At 35.2% G+C, this 19,726-nt stretch overlaps 1 protein-coding gene and 1 pseudogene across 2 annotated transcripts in view; one reads left to right on the forward strand and one right to left on the reverse strand.

Annotated features, from left to right (window-relative positions):
* Window positions 1-19,726, reverse strand: part of Cdc42se2 (CDC42 small effector 2) — an 85,626-nt gene that overhangs the window by 47,262 nt on the left and 18,638 nt on the right. Inside the window, exon 2 of one of the 2 annotated variants that reach the window (XM_026400160.2) lies at window positions 16,546-16,719. The exons of the other annotated variant lie outside the window; for it this stretch is intronic. The gene's annotated coding sequence lies outside the window, so the exon portion shown is untranslated. The remainder of the gene's footprint in view (window positions 1-16,545; window positions 16,720-19,726) is intronic. 2 annotated transcript variants of the gene reach the window in all.
* Window positions 8,834-9,696, forward strand: LOC113190692 (tRNA methyltransferase 10 homolog B pseudogene; annotated as a pseudogene).

A 19,726-nucleotide genomic window follows, 5' to 3' on the forward strand; every position in this document is an offset into this window, starting at 1 on the left:
GGCCTTGCTTAGTTACTGAGGCTAGCCTCAAACTTGTGATCCTCCTGCCTTAGTCTCCCAAGCCACTGGAATTACAGGTGTGTGCTACCATGCCAGCTGAAAACACTGACATTGAATGCTAATTATACATTATACTTTTCGAGAAATATCTCATTTTATCCTTTACAGCACTAAGAGGCAAGTATTCTTTCTTTGGAAATAAAAAAACCATAGCTCAGATGCATTAAGTAACACTGAAGACAGACCATTTTTTCTGCATCTTTTGTTAGGATATATTCAATGCCACCTTACATTATAATTATTTATGACACTGATTCTTATAAGCTTCATCAAGGTAAAATATAAATTATCATTTTATCTCATTGCATTTAATACAGTAACTTGTCCCAATATTTGAACATAAATACTTAATGAATTAACGTCACAACACAAAATATATATTGTACTGTATAATATCCATAAAATTTGGGGGAAAAGATCAGTGTTTAAAACTAGATTCTACCACTTATTTTTATAAGTATCATAAGTGTATCAACTTTGTAGGATTGCTTCAGGGCAGGGTTTCTCAACCTCAGTGATATTGGTATTTTGGCTTATATAATTCTTTGTTGTAGGGGAGATGGCCTGTGCCTTGTACTATTTTGCAACATCTTAGGTCTTTATCCACTAGACAACAGTAACACCTACCCCAATAGATACAACAAACCAAAATGTCTCCAGTCACTGCCAAATGTCCTTGGGGAGTGGCTCCCCTAGAAAAAAATCACTGATATAGGGGAAAATATTATAAAAATTAACCAAAAAAGACTTATATAACCTTCTATTCCAAAGAATCTCCTTCAGACAGGAGGGAAATAGAAAAGATTCCCTGAGCCAAGCTTCATGACATTCTCCTAAAAGCAACTTAGAAAAATCAAAATTCTAATAATTTTATGTGGTATGTTAAGAAGGTCATGAATTCTTGCCAGGCATGGTGGTGCATGCCTAAAATTCCAGCAACTCAGGAGGCTGAGGCAGGAGGATCTCCAAGTCTGAGGCCAGTCTCAGAAAATTAGTGAGACCCTATCTCAAAATGAAAGGGAGCTGGGAATGTAGTTCAGTGGCCCTAAGTTTAATCTCTAATATCACACTCCCACCTCAAAAAATGATGACAAATTCTTATTCTTTCAAATGAGAGAGGAAGTCAAATTCTTCTATGCCGGATTCAGCAGACCTTACTGATTTGTTTAATTACAGAGTGAGGCTTAAGTCAGGTCTTAGAATTTATGAGGTCATAAAAAGCCTTGCAGCTTCAGCTCAGAGGTCCACCTACACCAAGACTGCCATGCTGGACAAACCATCATTTAGACATATGACTAACAGTTCCAGCTACACTCAGTCTTTCAGCATTCCTAGCCAAGGCACCAGGCATGGGAATGAAGCTGCCTATTATCTTTCAGCTCCCCTGCTACCTGAATACCATCAAATGATCTCTGTTGAAATTATGTCAAGAATTGTCGGGCTGGGGATGTGGCTCAAGCGGTAGCGCGCTTGACTGGCATGCGTGCGGCCCGGGTTCGATCCTCAGCACCACATACCAACAAAGATGTTGTGTCCGCCCAGAACTAAAAAATAAATATTAAAATTTCTCTCTCTTAAAAAAAAAAAAAAAAAAAAAGAATTGTCAACACCTACCCAAATTTCTGACTCTCAATATTGAGAGATTTAACAAAAACAGTCACTAAGTTTTGAAGTAGTTAGTTAAATAGCAATAGATATTTAAAGTCCTTATATGATTATTTTCACAAATTCTGTATATATTTTAAATCTAACTTTTCAATAAAGATTTCCGTGTATTCTCAAGGAAATCCTTGTATAACTATCTTTATTGGGTTAAATGAGGTCATCTAGTTCCTGAAATGACACAAACTATCACAGATTCCTGCCCCAACCCCCAAGTAAAAAAATTAAAGGGAGAGGGGTGCTGGGCTCCAAGAGCAATAATAGCAGTAATAACAAACAAACAAAAACTGCAGGAGACAACAAAAGCTTGTCAACTCATCTAAGAAGAAACTGGTGACCTATAGCCAAAAGCAAAGTACAACAATGGTAGAAGCTAAAAGACTGATTAGCTAAAAGATTTTTTTTTTTTTTTTAGATTCTGCCCTTGCTTTTCTCCCTCACCAGAGATATGCACCCAACAGCCTAGATGTCTTTGTCAGCAGGATAAAGCCAGGGTAGCACACAAGGTCTAGAGGGAAAGCTCATGAAAACAGGCAGCCATCATCCACCTGGCTCACTCTCCCAGCCTTACTCCATGCCACAGGACATACCTATAGGGTTGGTAAAGAATTACAATCTAAAGAGATTACCTTTTTCCAATATAGGTTGAGTATTTCTTATCCCAAATGCTTGGGATGAGAAGTGTTTTCTTTTTTGAAGAATTTCAGATTTTAGAATGTTTGCATGGACCACTTTAATGCAAAAATCTGAAATGCTCAACAGGAGAATTTAACTGCATCAGTGATCCCAGACCCAAGACTCAAGTTGTCTTTCTCCTTAAACTCATCTGGATTAAGTGACAAATGTCCCAACGAATCATTAGCTTAATACCCAAAATAGAAATAACTGAAACATAAAAGTACTGTAAGAGAAAGATAACATACTGAAAAACTTCACTATCTGAAGCAGAATTATTGGAATGGAGGATCTGGGAACATACCCCTAATGAGTCAAGGGGAGATGATAATTATAATAACATAATAATTAACACTATGAAGCCAAATAATGAAAAAGAATCAAGTAGAAATACTGCATATGAAAAAGAGACAACATTCAAATTATAGGAGATCCAGGAGAAGAAAATTTGAAAATGTTACTAGAAAATTAAAAACTAGCAAAGAAAAAATTCTAAAAGACTGGGGATGGGGGATAGAAAAAATAACAAAGATAGAATAGGATTATCATCAGATATTGAAACAAGTAGTACCAGTAATAGGTATCAGAGGATAGAATAATACAAATCTATGATCCTTTATACATGTTCCTTAAAGCCAATTTTTTTCCAGAATTTAGAATATTTTTGATTTTTGAAAAAGTAATGAGGTATATATGTTATATAACATTGCAACAGTGTCTAAGACACTACCTCATAAATGAACCCAATACACACACTAAGTGAGATGAATAAAAGCTATAAACACCCTTAGCTCAGGTCAGGTTTTCCTACCAAATGAATCATAATAGTCTCAAATCAGCTTGGTTTGGGTCTTCTTGCCAAATCAGTTATGAAAAAATTATTTGGTTTTCAGATCATTTTTGATTTTAGAATACAAGGGAAGAGACTCTAGCTTATATTTTAAAGTATTAAGTGAAAAAAAACTTTAAACTTAGAATTTTACATGCAGACAAAATGTCTTTCAAATATCAAGTTATGACAAAAATATTCTCAAATATACAAAGCCTATAAACACCATATAAAGTCCAATAAACAAATACTTTTGGAGTAATACTCAAAAGAAGAAATACAGAAGGTACTCTAAAAGATAATGGCTTGGTACCCATTAAAAGTTCTGATCAAAAACACTAGCAATGGAGAGTCAGGGGACACATAAGAACTTAAGAGTATTAAGGGTATTTCTCAATTTGGGGGAAGAAAGAGCTATTAAAAAGTGTCAGAAATAAACTGGGGACGGTGGCACATGTCTATAATCCCAGTGGCTCGGGAGGCTGAGGCAGGTGGATTGTGAGTTCAAAGCCAGCATCACCAACTTAGCAAGACATTTAGCAACTCAGCAAGACTCTTTCTCTTAATAAAATATACAAGGGGGTTGGGGTTGTGGCTCAGCGGTAGAGTGCTCACCTAGCACATGCAAGGTGCTGGTTCAATCCTCAGCACCACATATAAATTAATTAATTAAAGGTATTGTGTCCAACTAATACTAAAAAAAATTATTGAAAGGGCTGGGGATGTGGCTCAGTGGGTAAGTGATCCTGAGTTCAATCCTCAGTATAGATAGATAGATAGACAGAAGTATAGGACTATAGGACAACCATCAGAAGAACAAAAGTTTAAAAAAAAAAAATCAACCTATGTAATGAAAAGCAGGGAAAAGGGAGGAAAGGGCCAAACTCAGCGCTATTAGAATAATTACAATCATGTAAATGAGTTAGACATACCAAATTAAATGTATAGAGATAAAAATTGTTTTATGTTGTTAAAAAAATGACAAAGCAAAAATAAATAAATAAAAAAGTAATATACTGCCTACAGGAGACATACTTAAAGGATAAACCTGACAGATATGAACCAAATGAAATGAACATAGCAGTCTTTTTTTAAAAAATATTTTTAGTTGTACAAGGACACAATGTCTTTATTATATTTATTTATTTTTATGTGGTGCTGAGGATGGAACCTAGTACATCAAACATTCTAGACAAATGCTCTACCACATCCCGAACCCTAATATAGCAATCTTTTTTTTAATATTTATTTTTAAGTTGTAGTTGGACACAATATTTTTATGTGGTGCTGAGGATATATCACACATGCTAGGCGAGCACTCTACTGCTGAGCCACAACCCCAGCCCCAACATAACAATTTTAATAGAAAAAAAAAATCATAAAGGACAAAGTGAGGGCTGGGGCTGTAGCTCAGTGGTAGAGCACCTTCCTTGCATGTGTGAGGCCCTGGGTTCGATCCTTAGCACCACATAAAAATGAATATATAAAAATATTTTTTTAAAAAGGACAAAGTGATATGTCATATACTATTAAAAAATAAAACAAAAACATCATCATAAACAAATCTGTACCAACAATAATGCCTCAATATATGGCAAAGCCGGGCACAGTGGCACACGACTATAATCCCAGCAGCTCGGGAGGCTGAGGCAGGAGAATTCACAAGTTCAAAGCCAGCCTCAGCAAAATCAAGGTGCTAAGCAATTCAGTGAGACCCTGTCTCTAAATTAAAAATGCAAAATAGGGCTGGGGATGTGGCTCAGTGGTCAAGTGCTCCTGAGTTCAATCCCTGGTTCCCCCAACCCGCTCAAAAAAATAAATAAATATATAAGGAATAACTACTAAAAACATAAGGAAAAAATAAGATAAATTATATCTGGAAACTTCAACACTCAATTGATAAAGAAAACAATATAAGTAGAGTTACTAAAGTACCAAAGAGTAGGATTGGAGAATAATATTAATCAAACATGTAACATACACATAGGCAGATCATACAATAGGCCAAAAATGGTACCTCAAAATGCTAGTGGAGGGATAAAAAATAAAAATGCTAGAGGAAGCTGGTGTGGTGATGCGTGCCTGTAATCCGAGTGACTCCAAAGGCTGGGCAGAAGGATCACAAGTTCAAGGCCAGCCTGGGCTACTTAGTGGGATCCTGTCTCAAAATAAAACATAAAAAGGGCTGGGGATGTAGCTCAGTAGTAGAGCCCCTGTTTTCAATTCCCCATACCAAAGAAGTTAGAGGATCAATACAATACAAACTACATTTTTTAAAAGTAATTAAATAAAATTAGAAATTGATAAAAAAGCTAATTGCAAAATTCATGTTGGGAAATTAAACATATAACTAAACTCAAATTAAAAAGTAAAAACATTAAAAGATTTTATAAATGCTTAGAACTTAATGGTAATAAAAATTTAAAGCTAAAACTCCTTTAATTGGATCAACTGGGCTGACTGGGCTGACCAATTACTGTGGCCAGAAAAATGGAATGAGCCAACTGGTTACTTGAACAGAGAGAGAGACTATGATTGGACTGATTTGTTTAGTCCAATGGAAGTGAAAACACAGTGAAAAGGGCAAGAAGGAATTCAAAGAAATGCTAGCAGAAGAAAGAGGAGATACATGGAATAATAGGGAGGTAATAAAGTTTATAGACTTTATTGTGCTACAAGTCTTTAAAGTCAGTTACTGATCATGTAATTTAGGGTGGGATCTCAGTTTCCCTGAATGAAAATGAACACAATATCTAAGAGTCCCTACAGCTCTAGGAGTTTGTGACTACATCATTCTGTTTTGTTCAGGCTATTAACAGAATCAGGAACATATTAAACCATTTGGTATATATGTAAGGAACAAACAAGGTTTATCACAATCTGGAAGATTTTTGAGGCAATTAGCTTAATGAATTTTTAGGAGGTAAATAGGAAAAGATATGAATGTAATAATCCAAAGGGGGAAACTGATATGTTTTTTTTTTTTTTTAATGTTCAAGGTTTCTTGAATGCAAATTAAAGAACTGTGGAAGTGATTCAGTGGTAGCATGCTTGCCTAGCATGTGTGAAGCCCTGGGGATATGGCTCAGTGGTTAAGTGCTCCAGAGTTCAATTCCCAGTACCAAAAAAAAGGAAGAAGAAAAAGAAATGGAAATTAAAACCAAAAGCCACTATCATTTCATATCCAATTTTAAAATGTAATATTCAATGCTGCGAAGAAACAAAGTAACACAAATATACACTAATTTTTACATTTAATGCTTTAGTATCATATCTAGATAACTACAAGTAATCCTGAGCAATCCAGAAGAGAACAAAATACCTATATGCACAAAAATGCTTTGTTGAAATAGTTCTTTTTATGATAGAACCTAGATGCAACCCAAATGTCTAAAAAGTAGGTACTTGGGGCTGGGGATGTGGCTCAAGCGGTAGAGCGCTCGCCTGCCATGCGTGCGGCCTGGGTTCGATCCTCAGCACCACATACCAACAAAGATGTTGTGTCTGCCGAGAACTAAAATACAAATAAAAAAAACAAAACAAAAACAAATAAAAAGTAGGTACTAAGGAAGGTTTAATGGTAGACTATATAGCTCTGTCATAGTGTTCAGAATATATTTCACAAATTTTATCAGTTAAAGGCATCCTAAGAGTCAAATGACCATGAGAAATTCATATTAAAACTACCATGAACATTTAAAGTTATTAAAAATAAACCTAAATGCTTGTTTTTAAAAACTCTGACAAATTGGTATCTTAAGTTTTAAAAACGCCTAGACCAAGAATAGACCAACAACAATTACATTTTATGTATATTTTGCAGAAATAATAACTTCTAAGAATATGCAGGGTGTTTTTATACTACATGAGGATATAATATAGCTATTCTTATTGAGTGAGCAACTTATGACAGTTTTTGCACTTTTTAAATAATAAAATGTGTAGAAAATTTCAACATCCTCTAGCCAAAGAAAGTATCATTCTTATTTCTACTAAGTGCTTTATATTTTTATCTGTTTCATTAGCTCAGCTCCACATGAGACCAGTGCCTGCCTTGATTTCTGGAATGTTGCCCCAATTCTTTTCTCCCAGGCCTTGTTGCCAGGGCTGCAGCTGCACAACCAATTCTTATTAAAATGTGAGTCTTTGAAATTCAGGTCTATGGAAAAGGACATAAAGGATTTCATTATCTTTTCTGGAAACTCACAGTGAGGATTAAACTCCCACCCTTCCCAAGCCATCCCTCTCAACCAACTGGCACACCATAGAAAGCATCAGCTCAGTCTTAAATATCATATAAAAAGTTATAAGAGAGTAAACTGCACAGTAATGAACCTTAAAGTCTAGCAGAAGTTATTTAAAAATGACTTATAAAACTTAGGATGTAATCACAGATTATAGTCAGATACTCATGAGCTGATATTCAGATTTTAGAAACAAGGCTTATAAAGAATAAGAATATACACTTCCATGATAAAACAGGCACTCTATGATAACACTTTCAAAATAATAATTTCAGAAATTAAGGAAAAAAAACCTCCAAGTATTTACTCAAAATGTAGAACACTTACCATTAATTTTGCTATAAAGCACTCATGTCCCTAAACTTTTCTGGAAAAATAATTTAAGGTCAATTTACATGCCTTTCTCCATTTTTCTCTAGCATATCATGTAATCTTGTTCTCTGGATAAAATTCTTAACTGCTTGGCCTTGCTCTTGAATGACAATTACTGAATTTATCTTGTGAGAAAAGTTAACACAAGCTATCAAAACCAAGAAGATAAAATTATTTTCAACTAAAAGTAAATACGACCAAATACTCCATTATAAAGCAAAAATGATAGTCATAAACAACTATTTTCAATGTAAGTTCTAACCTTAGAACTTTATTTTAGAGAAAAGAATTAGTAACATTTTGCTGGGATTAAGTGCACCTTAGTCTGTTCCCTGGGTGATTCATTCATTGTTACAGAAGGGAAAAAACCAAAGTGACAGGTAAGGGTTACTGTGCTATCCCTTGAAGATCTGATAATGCAACATGTACTTTAAGTTACAGAAATGAAGCACACCTTGGTCTAGCCTCTATAGGTCTCAAGTTTCTTTGCCCAGAAATCTACTCCTATTCTATAGTTTTGACCCAAGTAGCTTAAATGTGGTGTTCATATCAGCATCACAGTCTTTTTGATTTTTATCAAATTATACAAATTACCTCAGTTTTATCCAAATTACCTCAGTTGTTCTAAAACAGTAATTGTTTCCTTTGGGTAGGCAAATCCCTTAGGCTGGGAAAATATAGAAATCGATACAGAAATGAAGAATAAGTCAAAGCCTATAGTATTAATACTCTTGATAATAGTTTATAATAATGTTATGGTAATTCATGCTATTTACTAAAATATTAGAAAGTTAAAAAAATCTGATCTGACAAATTTATGTTTATTAGACTTAAGAATTACTTGAATGTTTAGTAAATTACTTGAATGTTAGTAAATCTACTTTACTAACTGCCTGAAATATTTGGGAGACTCAATAAATGTAAATTAATGGCTCAGAATGTTCAGAATGTGAGATGTGCATCGCTGTTGCACAGGATAATGTCTAAGCACATGGACTAGAAATTGGAAGGGAATGCTCAGAGATTAAAGTCACCAATACTGCAGAGGCAAGAAGTCATCCTAGAGGACACAGGCGAAGATGGACTCTCCGAAAATTTCCAGCTTCTGCAGACTGATGTGGAATGCTTGTGCCAAAGAAAGTCCCTCCCCACAAGCAGCACAACAATAGTGCTCATGTCAAATGGTTATTTCAGGCTAACATAAGAAAAATATTCAGAGAAAACTAGAAACTGGGAAAAGATAGCTGCAACAAAGAACAAAAGGAAGCAAGAAACAAGAAAAGCCAATCATGCAGAAAATCCAGGCATCTACTCCTAGTACAAACATTTCAGAGCTTTAACCAAAACGAAAATTTTGGAGACCAAATAATCAGGAATAAACTATGTATTGATTTGAGTATGATCCATTACATGTCAGAGAATGCGTTGGAGTAGGCCAGTTGGACAGATCCAGAGATTGTACGGCTCAAACAAAAAAGGTGACAGATCCTTTTGGATCAGACTCACTGGATCCATGACTGACAGGCCCCTCTATGAAGAATGGTGGGGATTTTCTAGTTACCTACTAGGCATAACAGAAGAAGACCACTTTCGTTTATTTCCTCTGGAAACCTCTTGTGTTCCTGACTCCTGACTTAGAACATGCTCTTCAAGATTACCAACCTAAAAAAAGTTTACATCTTTGGTGGACTTATGGATGAAAATATTCCAAAGGTGACACTTCAAAAGACCTTGGAATACTCTATCAAGACAAATTATTTGCCAATTATCATTCAGAGATATTGGCCATCCATCAAGTATTTAAAATCCTCTCCACTTAACTTTGAGATTCAAAACTGGCCTGAAGAACTTTAGAATAGAATTTCTTCAGGAAAAAAACGCTATCTACGGTCTTTGGAATTCAGTGGAATGATAAGCAGCCTAAGATTGCAGCTGTGGGTGGTAAAGGGTCCAAGATGTCTTGACCAAAGGCAGCGGCACACACTTGCCTTCACTTGACATTTTGGATCTTCACAGCATAAGCTATTAAGGACAATGCTTTTGCATTGCCCATAGTGACTGGACCACAACAAGCACCCTGATAAATGTTTTATGCAATAAGAAATTAACCCTAAAATTACATGATTCTGGACATGTGGATTTATCTTTTGTATATCTACCTCTATTTGTGAAAGGCCTACTTTGAACGCCCATAGTACTTTGTTCCCTCCTGTGAATCTTATCCTGTTCTCCCTTTTTCTGCCTATGGAAGGGTTTCCATCTTCCACTTTGTGTGAACAGCTTTGTGTCCTTTCTGAATCTTGTACAAACTAGACTTCACAGATATTTTTAAAAGATAAAATTGAAAAGCAAAAAGTATTGATAAATGTAACTGAAAAAATTTTAAAATATCTAAAAATATAATATAATTAGGCGTGATGTTGGTGAATATTCAGGGAATAGCCAAGTGCAGTGGCACGCACCTGTAATCCCAGCAGCTTGAGAGGCTGAGGCAGAAGGACGGCAAGTTCAAAGCCAACCCCGACAACTTAGCAAGGCCCTAAGCAACTTAGTAAAACCCATCTCAAAATACAAATAAAAAAGTGCTGGGGATGTGGCTCAGGTGTTAAGCCCCCAAGTTCAATCCTGGTACCAAAAAAAAAAAAAAGAAAAAGAAAAAATATATTTATATATATTTCTAGTAGGTAACTAGAAAATCCCCACCATTCTTCATAGAGGGGCCTGTCAGTCATGGATCCAGTGAGTCTGATCCAAAAGAATCTGTCAGCTTTTTTGTTTGAGCCAAAAAAAAAAAAAAAAAGAGTGTGTGTGTGTGTAAAGAAATAACATTTACTCTTCCTTATCTGGCATTAAAAATCCAAAACAACATAGGTAACACTGAACTTTTATTGAGTTTTATGAGCCAATCATTTTTAAAGAGAAACAGATAACCACAGGAATATGGTAATACCATTCAAGGTAGAAAATTTCTAAATCTATTCTAAGCTCAACATATTTCTTTTAATTGGTATCATTCCCTACAATATAAACATCTTTCAGTGAAAATACATATAAAAGGCATTCATAATTATTAAATAATAATGAAAATAGATTATCTTGTATGTGACTACTACCTTTCAAAGAAGAATTGGCTTCTTTTATAAATATTTATAAAAGCATGTCTTCTGTCCATAGAGCCCAAAATAAGCAGAGCTTTTGCTTATGCTGCCCAGAAAGCACTGCTTAATCAAAACCATAAAAGGGTGCTTTCATAATTTCTTCACTGCAATCATAGCCTTTATTGTGAGGATATACAACAATACATTTCAGCTGCAGCATAAGAACTATTACACTAGGTTTAGCTGTTGGTTAAAACCAACATTAAGGCCACTAAAGCTATTTACGTAAACACAGCATAGCCCCTCAAACAGCAACTATTTCCAGATACTTCTAATCTGGACCATTAACAAAAAAATTGAGAATTTAATACCAGTTTCCAAGCACTTAAACTATATGAATGTTAGTAGATTTTAAACTGTTTTGTAGGTACAGATGAAGACATATATATGGGATCAAATACCCAAAATTGAAGAGTTAATGCTGTTCATTCTATTCCTTAAAAATCTCTGAAGCTCTTCTCATAGATATTTAGTTACATTCAGAAAAGAAGGAAATTCAGAACCACTCAGGGGTAACGTCTGAAAAAAATACCCCATTTTACATCTGCATTTAACCATTTCCTACATGCACATTTCTTTATGATTTAAACAAATCATTCTGTGTGCAAGTGTGCATGCATGTGTGCTAAATACCTGAATCCATCAGACAGCTGGCAGTAGATTGGTAACCCTGGGCAAGATGCTATAAGTCAGAAGAGGAAAACGATGGGCTCAAAATGAGCCATACAACTATCAAATCAGGAAACCACAATTGTTAATAATACATATTTCATGATTTTTTTCATTTCTAAAATGGATACATTCTTTTCTTGACAGTCAAAAAATGGGCTACAGAGATGATTCACTAATCAGATATTTTAAAAATTAAATCATTCAACAAATATTCATTGAGTTCCTAAATTAGCCCCACATAAATATTTCATGAAAAATATATAAAATAAGCTAAATCAGCAAATTATAAAACTATAATAAATGTTTAAAAGCATAAATCAAGCACTATATTCCTGAATTTACAAAAAGAAATAAATTAACAGACTTTAAGAGATTGGTTGAAGCATAGAATAACTAGAAATAATTTGAGTTAATAACAACTGTGACACTATGACAAACACTGTTAAAGGCATTTTAAGTCCAGTCGAAACACATTTAAAATCTGGCCTTACTGATGTCAAAATGGAATTGATCGTATTCAACATTTACTTCTAATTTGAGAAATCCCTTTTTTTTCCTTTGGAGACCAGGGCCCCATCATATTGTCCATATTGGTCTGGAAATCCTGGACTCAAATGTTTCCTACCTCAGCCTCCTGAGTGATGAGACTATAGTCATTCACCAATACACCCAGTTGATTTTTTAAATTCTTAATAAACCACAAATAAACTGATCTCTTACACATTTTATATAAAGCACAATAAAAGACTTGCTTAATGTTCAGTGGTGAAACACAGTACACATTCCAAGACAAGGTGCTCATTATAAGCACATTCTATAAATTCTTGTCAATGCAACTAAACAATCTAGCTCCAGAGTCCATCCTTTTGATTTTTTATGTATCTCTTCCAAAATAAAAATAGACTTGTAAAGACCACTTAAAATTTATTCTTAAAAAATGAAGAACAAAACAAAATTTTCTGTTCAGAATGGTAGATTTTAGACATATTATAAGCCAGGAGTAGTGGCACACACCACTAGCTACTCAGGAGGCTAAGGCAAGAGGATTGCTTGAGCTTCAGAATTTGAGGCCAGCCTGGTGCAACATAGGCCACATCTCTTTAAAAAAATAAATAAATTAGTAAACAGCAAGGACTTCATGGATTCAGGAAATAGTCCTAGAATTACATATCAACAACTTAGGAGTTTAAAAGCCTTAACAGGACTGGAGATGCTGGAGATGCATGTGGCTCAGTGGTACAGCACTTAACTGACATATACAAAACCTGCATTGATCCCTAGCACCACAAAAATTTAAAAATTAAAAATAAAAACCTTAATAATATGCTTTTAACTGTATCCCTAAAATTTCACTTCCAGAAACCAAGTTTTAGAAAATACTCATAATATGCACAGAGACTTCGGAATGGACACAGGAGCTGCCATGACCCTTTCACATGTCCCTAATCAACAGCACTGATGGAATTTTATTTTAGAAATTATAGTATCAGCTGGCTATAGTGGCACATCCTGTAATCCCAGCAACTCAGGAAGCAGAAGGATCATGATTTCAAAGCCAGCCTCAGCAACTTTAGCAATACCTTCTATCAAAATAAAGAATAAAAAGGGCTGAAGTTATAGCTCAGTGGTCAAGTGCCCCTGGGTTCAATCCACAGTAAAAGAAAGAAAGAAAGAAAAAGAGAGAGAGAGAGAGAAAATGAACTGTATGTTTGAATTTGTTGAACTTACCAAGAAGCTGGGATACCCAAAATGAATTTTTTAAAGTTTATTTCTCTGACCCTGCACAATAAAATTTCAAGACAGTCCCTTCTGAGAAGAGTTTAATAACCCAATGTGAAAGTGGCATAAGTCCTCTGCCTCAACCTAAGCAATAAGGTACAATAAAGAGGCAACAACATGCGCAAAGACAGATATGGGTCTGAATCTTAACTTCACCATTCCCCAGCTGCAAACACTTGAAAAGTCATATAACCACTCCAAATTTTCTCAAGGGTATAAATGAATATAATTTACAAAGCAAGTAAGCTAAGATAATGTTAAAAAGTACTTTACAGAAAGCATAACACTTGGTAGTCCAACTAATGCATCATAATACATGGTATTAATAATAGAAAGCCATTGTCCCTTTTATAAAAAGAGATGTTACATTAAATACACAGTGTATGTATACAAATTAACCTTTCTAAAATATAAAAAATTCTGAATTCTAAAACAACTGGCCCCAAGATCCAAGATTTTGAACAAGGGAGTAGTGTCCTATAACTTTATAAAATCTTGGGGGGGGGGCGGAGATTAACAATTACATGTACACATATTTTTTAAAGTCAATCAGCCAAGTTCCCCATATTTGTTTGACAGTTCCAACAATGCCTAGGATTCAATAAGTTTCCCTGCCAAGGAGACAATAATCCCTGTAGATGAACAAATACTCTTCTTCCAGAACTCTAATCTCAGTTGGTTAAAACACATTTGTCAGTAAGATTATTCATATTAGTTTTCTCTATTTAACAATAATCTCCATTTGCAAAGATACAGACATTGAAAATATTGCAAATATATTACCACAATAGCAGTTGTACTTGATACTTGTGTATTTGAACAAAAAAAAATGAATGGACTGCATTACCTGCCACCATACATACCCATAACCCATACCAGAGGTCTATTTGCCGAATTTACATTTCTTCATAAATCCCTTGAAAAATCAATTAAATGTAGAATGAGTGATAAAAATATATCTGTTAGGATATTTTTACATAAATGTAAGAGAAAATCTAAAACCCCTGGATTAAACAAGAAATTCACTGGCTCACATAACTGAGCGTCTAGAAGTGTACTATCTTTAAGAAAGGTTGGGGCTGGGGATGTGGCTCAAGCGGTAGCGTGCTGGCCTGGCATGCGTGCAGCCCAGGTTCGATCCTCAGCACCACATACAAACAAAGATGTTGTGTCTGCTGAAAACTAAAAAATTAATATTAAAAAATTCTCTCTCTCTCTCTCTCCTCTCTAAGGAAAAAAAAAAAAAAGAAAAGAAAGGTCTGATTAGCCCCTCAACTGAGGTGACCAAAGTGTTCTGGGGTTTTCTCCCCATTCTCTACTAACTACTTCAGTATTGCTTCTTACTCAACTAATTTGCCTTTCACGGTCAGATGACAGCTGCCAGGAGTCCTTTGTTTTTCAGGTTAAGTTTCAGAATAGGAGTACCTTTATCTCAGCTTTCCCAGATTCATTTGTTTGATCTGGCTTAGGTCATATGTCTGCCACAATTACTTCAGGTAAGACATGTTCCATTCATATAAATTTTTCAAAGTATATATAAAATAAAGCATATTAAAGATGTACTTAGTGATTTAAATTTCTTTTTAAATTCTTTTTCTTTCTTTTTTGGTGATACAGGGGACTGAACCCAGGGGTACTCTACCATTGGCCTATATCCCCAACCCATTATTCACTCATTCATTCATTCACTCACTCACTTATTCATTCATTCATTCTGAGACAGGGTCTTGCTAAGTTGCCAGGGCTGGGTTTGAATCATGATCCTCCTGCCTTGGCTTCATGAGTTGCTAGGATTACAGGCATGTGCCACCACACCTGGCTTAAACTTCTTATATTACAAAATAATGGTATTACTGTGTTTAAATCAATACATAAAACACATCATACAACTTTCCCTATCTTCTTCTTTTTTTTATTCCTGGTACCAGGAATAAACCCAGAGCACTTAATCACTAAGCCAAATTCCCAACCCTTTTTCTTTTATTTTCAAACAGGGTCTTACTAATTTGCTCGGCCAAAGATGGCACTGAACATATGATCCTCTCACTGGCCTCTGCCTCAAGTCCCTGGGATTACAGGCGTGTGCCATGGCACCTGGCTTCCCGCCCCTTTTTTAAGAAAGTCAAGTCATTTTGCCATATACCTTGTTTTTATATGGTGCTGAGGATTGAACCTAGTTCCTCAAACATGCTAGGTAAGCACTCCACGACTGAGCTTCCAACCACAGCCCTTCCCAATCTTCTCAAAAGGTTATTCTCCCATTTTTCATCACAACCATAAGAAAAAAAGTAGCTGGGGATACAGCTCAGTGGCAGAGTGCACACAGTACACTCCATATGCAGGTACTGTGCAATTAGAAAAGGAGAAATCAAATGAATTTGTATGATTTCTGCAGCAAATAACAGAAAATGTCAAAGCAAAACTGCTTTAACAGTAAGGAGATTCAGGTAAAGTGGCTCCAGACATATTAAACAGGGCTCCAGTTCTACTCTTCTGCAGAAGCCTTGGTTCTGCCTTTCTTCACAGAAGGCATCACCCTCAGGCTACTAGCAAGAAGGCTGCAGCTGCTCCAGAAGTCACACTCAGACAAAACAATTCTAGAGAGAAAAGAAATCATCTCTTTTTTCTTCTTTTTCTCAAAAGCAAGAAAACCTTCTCCAAAATCTTCTTACACATTTCCCTTTTATCTCCTATTGGACAAAAGTGGCACTCAGGCCCATTCCTAAAACAATCACTTCCAAAGGGACTAAAAACTATCACAACTAAAAGAGAATGGGTACTGGTAAATATGACCATCACCTCAGTGTTGGTTGAATATTTCAAGGACAATATTTCAGGTCTTGAACTGCAGAAGAAATAAAAGAAAACATAGAGGCAAAGGAAATTATGTGCCTAATCAAAAGAACAGTCAGACTCTGAAATCAAACATTAAACATGTTGTTACGGATAAGAATTCCCTCAGATTCCATCATCATTCTCTATAATACAAAAATTAACTCACTATTCATCAGTAAACACTAAAAATATAGGGAAAGTCGTCTTTATATGGAAAAGATTAAGGTTATTTAATTATCGGGGAGATACTGAGACTTACCACTCCTCATGAATGAACCATTCATTCAGTTAAATCTGAAATGAGAACACTCCATATGTATGCACACAGATGATTTTGCAGAATCATTATCAATAGAAGTTGTTCCTTGAAGGTTTCTTCTCATTTGGGTTCCAGGTTTCATTCAAAAATCCACATACTCAAAACTGGCTCTATCTGCAAATGAAAGCATGCAATTAGGAGGCAAGAGCTACAGGGAGCAATTCCTCCCTAGCCCATATGTAATTAACTGATACATATGAAAACTGAAGTCAAACCTTGACTCACTAAACACCATGTTTAAACTAAACAACTTTCATTTTAATGTCTGTAATGTGCTCATTATACAGAGTGACAACCCTATTCCCATCATATAAATTTATTGTTGCTTCCAGACTATATCACATACAACTTTTACCCACTGGGCTGAATCCAGCACACAATGTCTTTAATGGACCCACCTAAGGTTGGTCTATGCTGTGTGTTAAAGGATAGCTGCCTACATTTACAAATCTCAAGTGTTTACCAAAAAAATCCAGATTTATGACCTCTCTTGAAAAATAAGTAGGTCTGGCAATACTGGGTCCACACTCCCACATAGTTTGGGGCTGATTAGCATCTAACTGTTTAGATGGACTTTGCAGTTCTCCACAAATATCACCACTCTTACATTACAACCTGGCTCACAGTTACCTTTCTGAACCCTATAGGCATCTGAACTTGCAAACTTTGCTATCTATTTATAATAACTCACAGGGAATATTTGATCATTGTAAAAGCCAAGCATTTTTTTTTTCCTGCATTGGGGATACAATATAGCAGAAGGCATAATAATGTGGACTTTGAAGTCAGAGGCCCTGGGTTTGAGTTCGAATTTTGCAACTAACTAGCTATGACTTTGGGCCTTATTTAACCTAAGATTTATTTCTTCATTTACAAGCATCCAAATAAACATAACCAAACAACAGGCCTAAAATCTAACATTTGCAAGTTAAATTGACAATCCCAAACCCATTCCTTCCCTCTCAGTGAATCACACTATGATACATGTAATGACTGTTGCAGTCACAAACATGAAAGTCCATACCAAATATTCTTTCTCATTCACCAAAACCATCACCAAGGCAACTGATTCTCCCCCAAAATATATAATTTGAACAGATTCTTAGAATTCCAACAATAAAAACAAACAGCAATTACTTATTCAAAATCAACTATTTTACTCAAACTGCCTACTAACTCAACTATTTTAATAATGGTAGCTTAAATTTCAACGGTTCCGTGTTATGAGAAATATTGGTTACTTCATTAAAATAAAAACGATGACAAAACACTGGGCTGCTGCACACCACTTCTTCCAGGGTTTGTTTTGTTTTGTTTTTGGTGATGGGGATTAAACCCAAGGGCACTTTTATCACTCATCTACATTCCAGACCTACATCCTACACCCCCAGGGTTGGCCTAAAACTTGCCACCTTCCTGCCTCAGCCTCCTGAAGCTTATAGACATGCACCACCCATGTCCAGCTCCTTCTTAGGTATTAATATTAATTTTCTGAAATTAAACATTTCTTCAACTCTGATCTGACAGTGACTATGCTTAACCTGATGAAATAAAACAGAAAAATTACTAGAATTAATAAGTTTAGAAAGGTTACAGGATATAAGATCAGGACTCAAAAATCAATGCCATTTCTAGAGAAAAAAATGTTCCAACAATCAGAAACTATAATTCTGTTTTAATCACATTTACAGGGTCATAAAAATATTCATAATACAGTAGGACTGGAGGTGTAGCTCAGTGGTATAGCACTTGCCTATCATGTTTGAAGCCCTCGGTTGGATCCCTAGCACCACCCCTCAAACAAACAAGTAATTAGGAATAAATGGTCCAATGATGTGTAAAGAACACAAACAACTTATATGTACAACTGATGACTCTCCAAAAACTTAACTACTAATAGCAGCTGTTGGCCAGACAGATAACATAAATAGTTAATTAGCACTATTTTATTATGTGTATAAATATATATGGTGAGAAACACAAGAGAACTATGAGGGATCACTTTTTACTGCTACATCCAATTTACCGGTATAATTCATGCAGAGACAAATACTCTCAACCCTTGAATTCATCACAGTAGCAATAGGTGGGGGCAAAAACAAAACAAAACAAAACAAAAAAACCACTACAGTAATATAGTATATACTACAGTCAATTTTAAACAATTGTGATTTAATACCACATTTCTTTTGTTTTATAGTTCTCTTGACTGCAAATGGTACCATGCACTGTCTATGTAAAAAAAGTTTTGGTGTTAACTTTTTCTTTTTTTAAGATGGACAGAATGCCTTTATTTTATTTGTTTATTTTTATGTGGTGCTAAGGATTGAACCCAGTTCCTCATGCATGCTAGGCAAGCGCTCTGCCTCTGAGCTACAGCCCCAGCTTGGTTTTAACTTTATATAACAAATTAATGTATGTTTTCTGGTAGTAAATGATAATATATATTACTCTACATATTTTTAGGTGCTCATGACATATCTTTAGAAAAAATTTTTATACAGAAGAATGAAATAGCATTTGTGGTAAATGGATGGAACTGGAGACTATCATGCCAAGTGAAATAAACCAATCCCCAAAAAACAAAGGCCGAATGTTCTCTGTGATGTGCAGATGCTAACACACAATGGGGGGGGGGGGGGGGGGCAGTAAGAAAAGTCCAGTGGATTACACAAAGGGGAATGAATAGAAGGGATCCTCAGCATCACATACAAAGATGTTGTGTCCGCTGAAAACTAAAAAATAAATATTAAAAATTCTCTCTGTCTCTCTCTCTCTTTAAAAAAAATGTAAATGGAGAAAGGAACTATGTTCAAACATCAGTGAAGTTAATGGTGTTAACATGTCAATTATCTCCAATTAGAGCAATAGATTCAAATTAATTCTAATCAAAATCTTAGCAGGCTGTGTGTGTGTGTGTGTGTGTGTGTTTTCTTTTTGTTGTTTATTGAAATTAACATATTGATTCTAAAACCATATGGAAATACACTTTGAAAAAGAAAACTGGAATCTTTACACTACTTGACTTCAAGGTTTATTTACAAAGTTACAAAAATCAGCAGTATGGAGAAAAACTAATAAATAGGTCAGTAAGACAAAACTGAGAATCCAGAAAAAAGAA

This window comes from Urocitellus parryii, chromosome 1 (assembly GCF_045843805.1).
Source record: "Urocitellus parryii isolate mUroPar1 chromosome 1, mUroPar1.hap1, whole genome shotgun sequence".
NCBI lineage: Eukaryota > Metazoa > Chordata > Mammalia > Rodentia > Sciuridae > Urocitellus > Urocitellus parryii.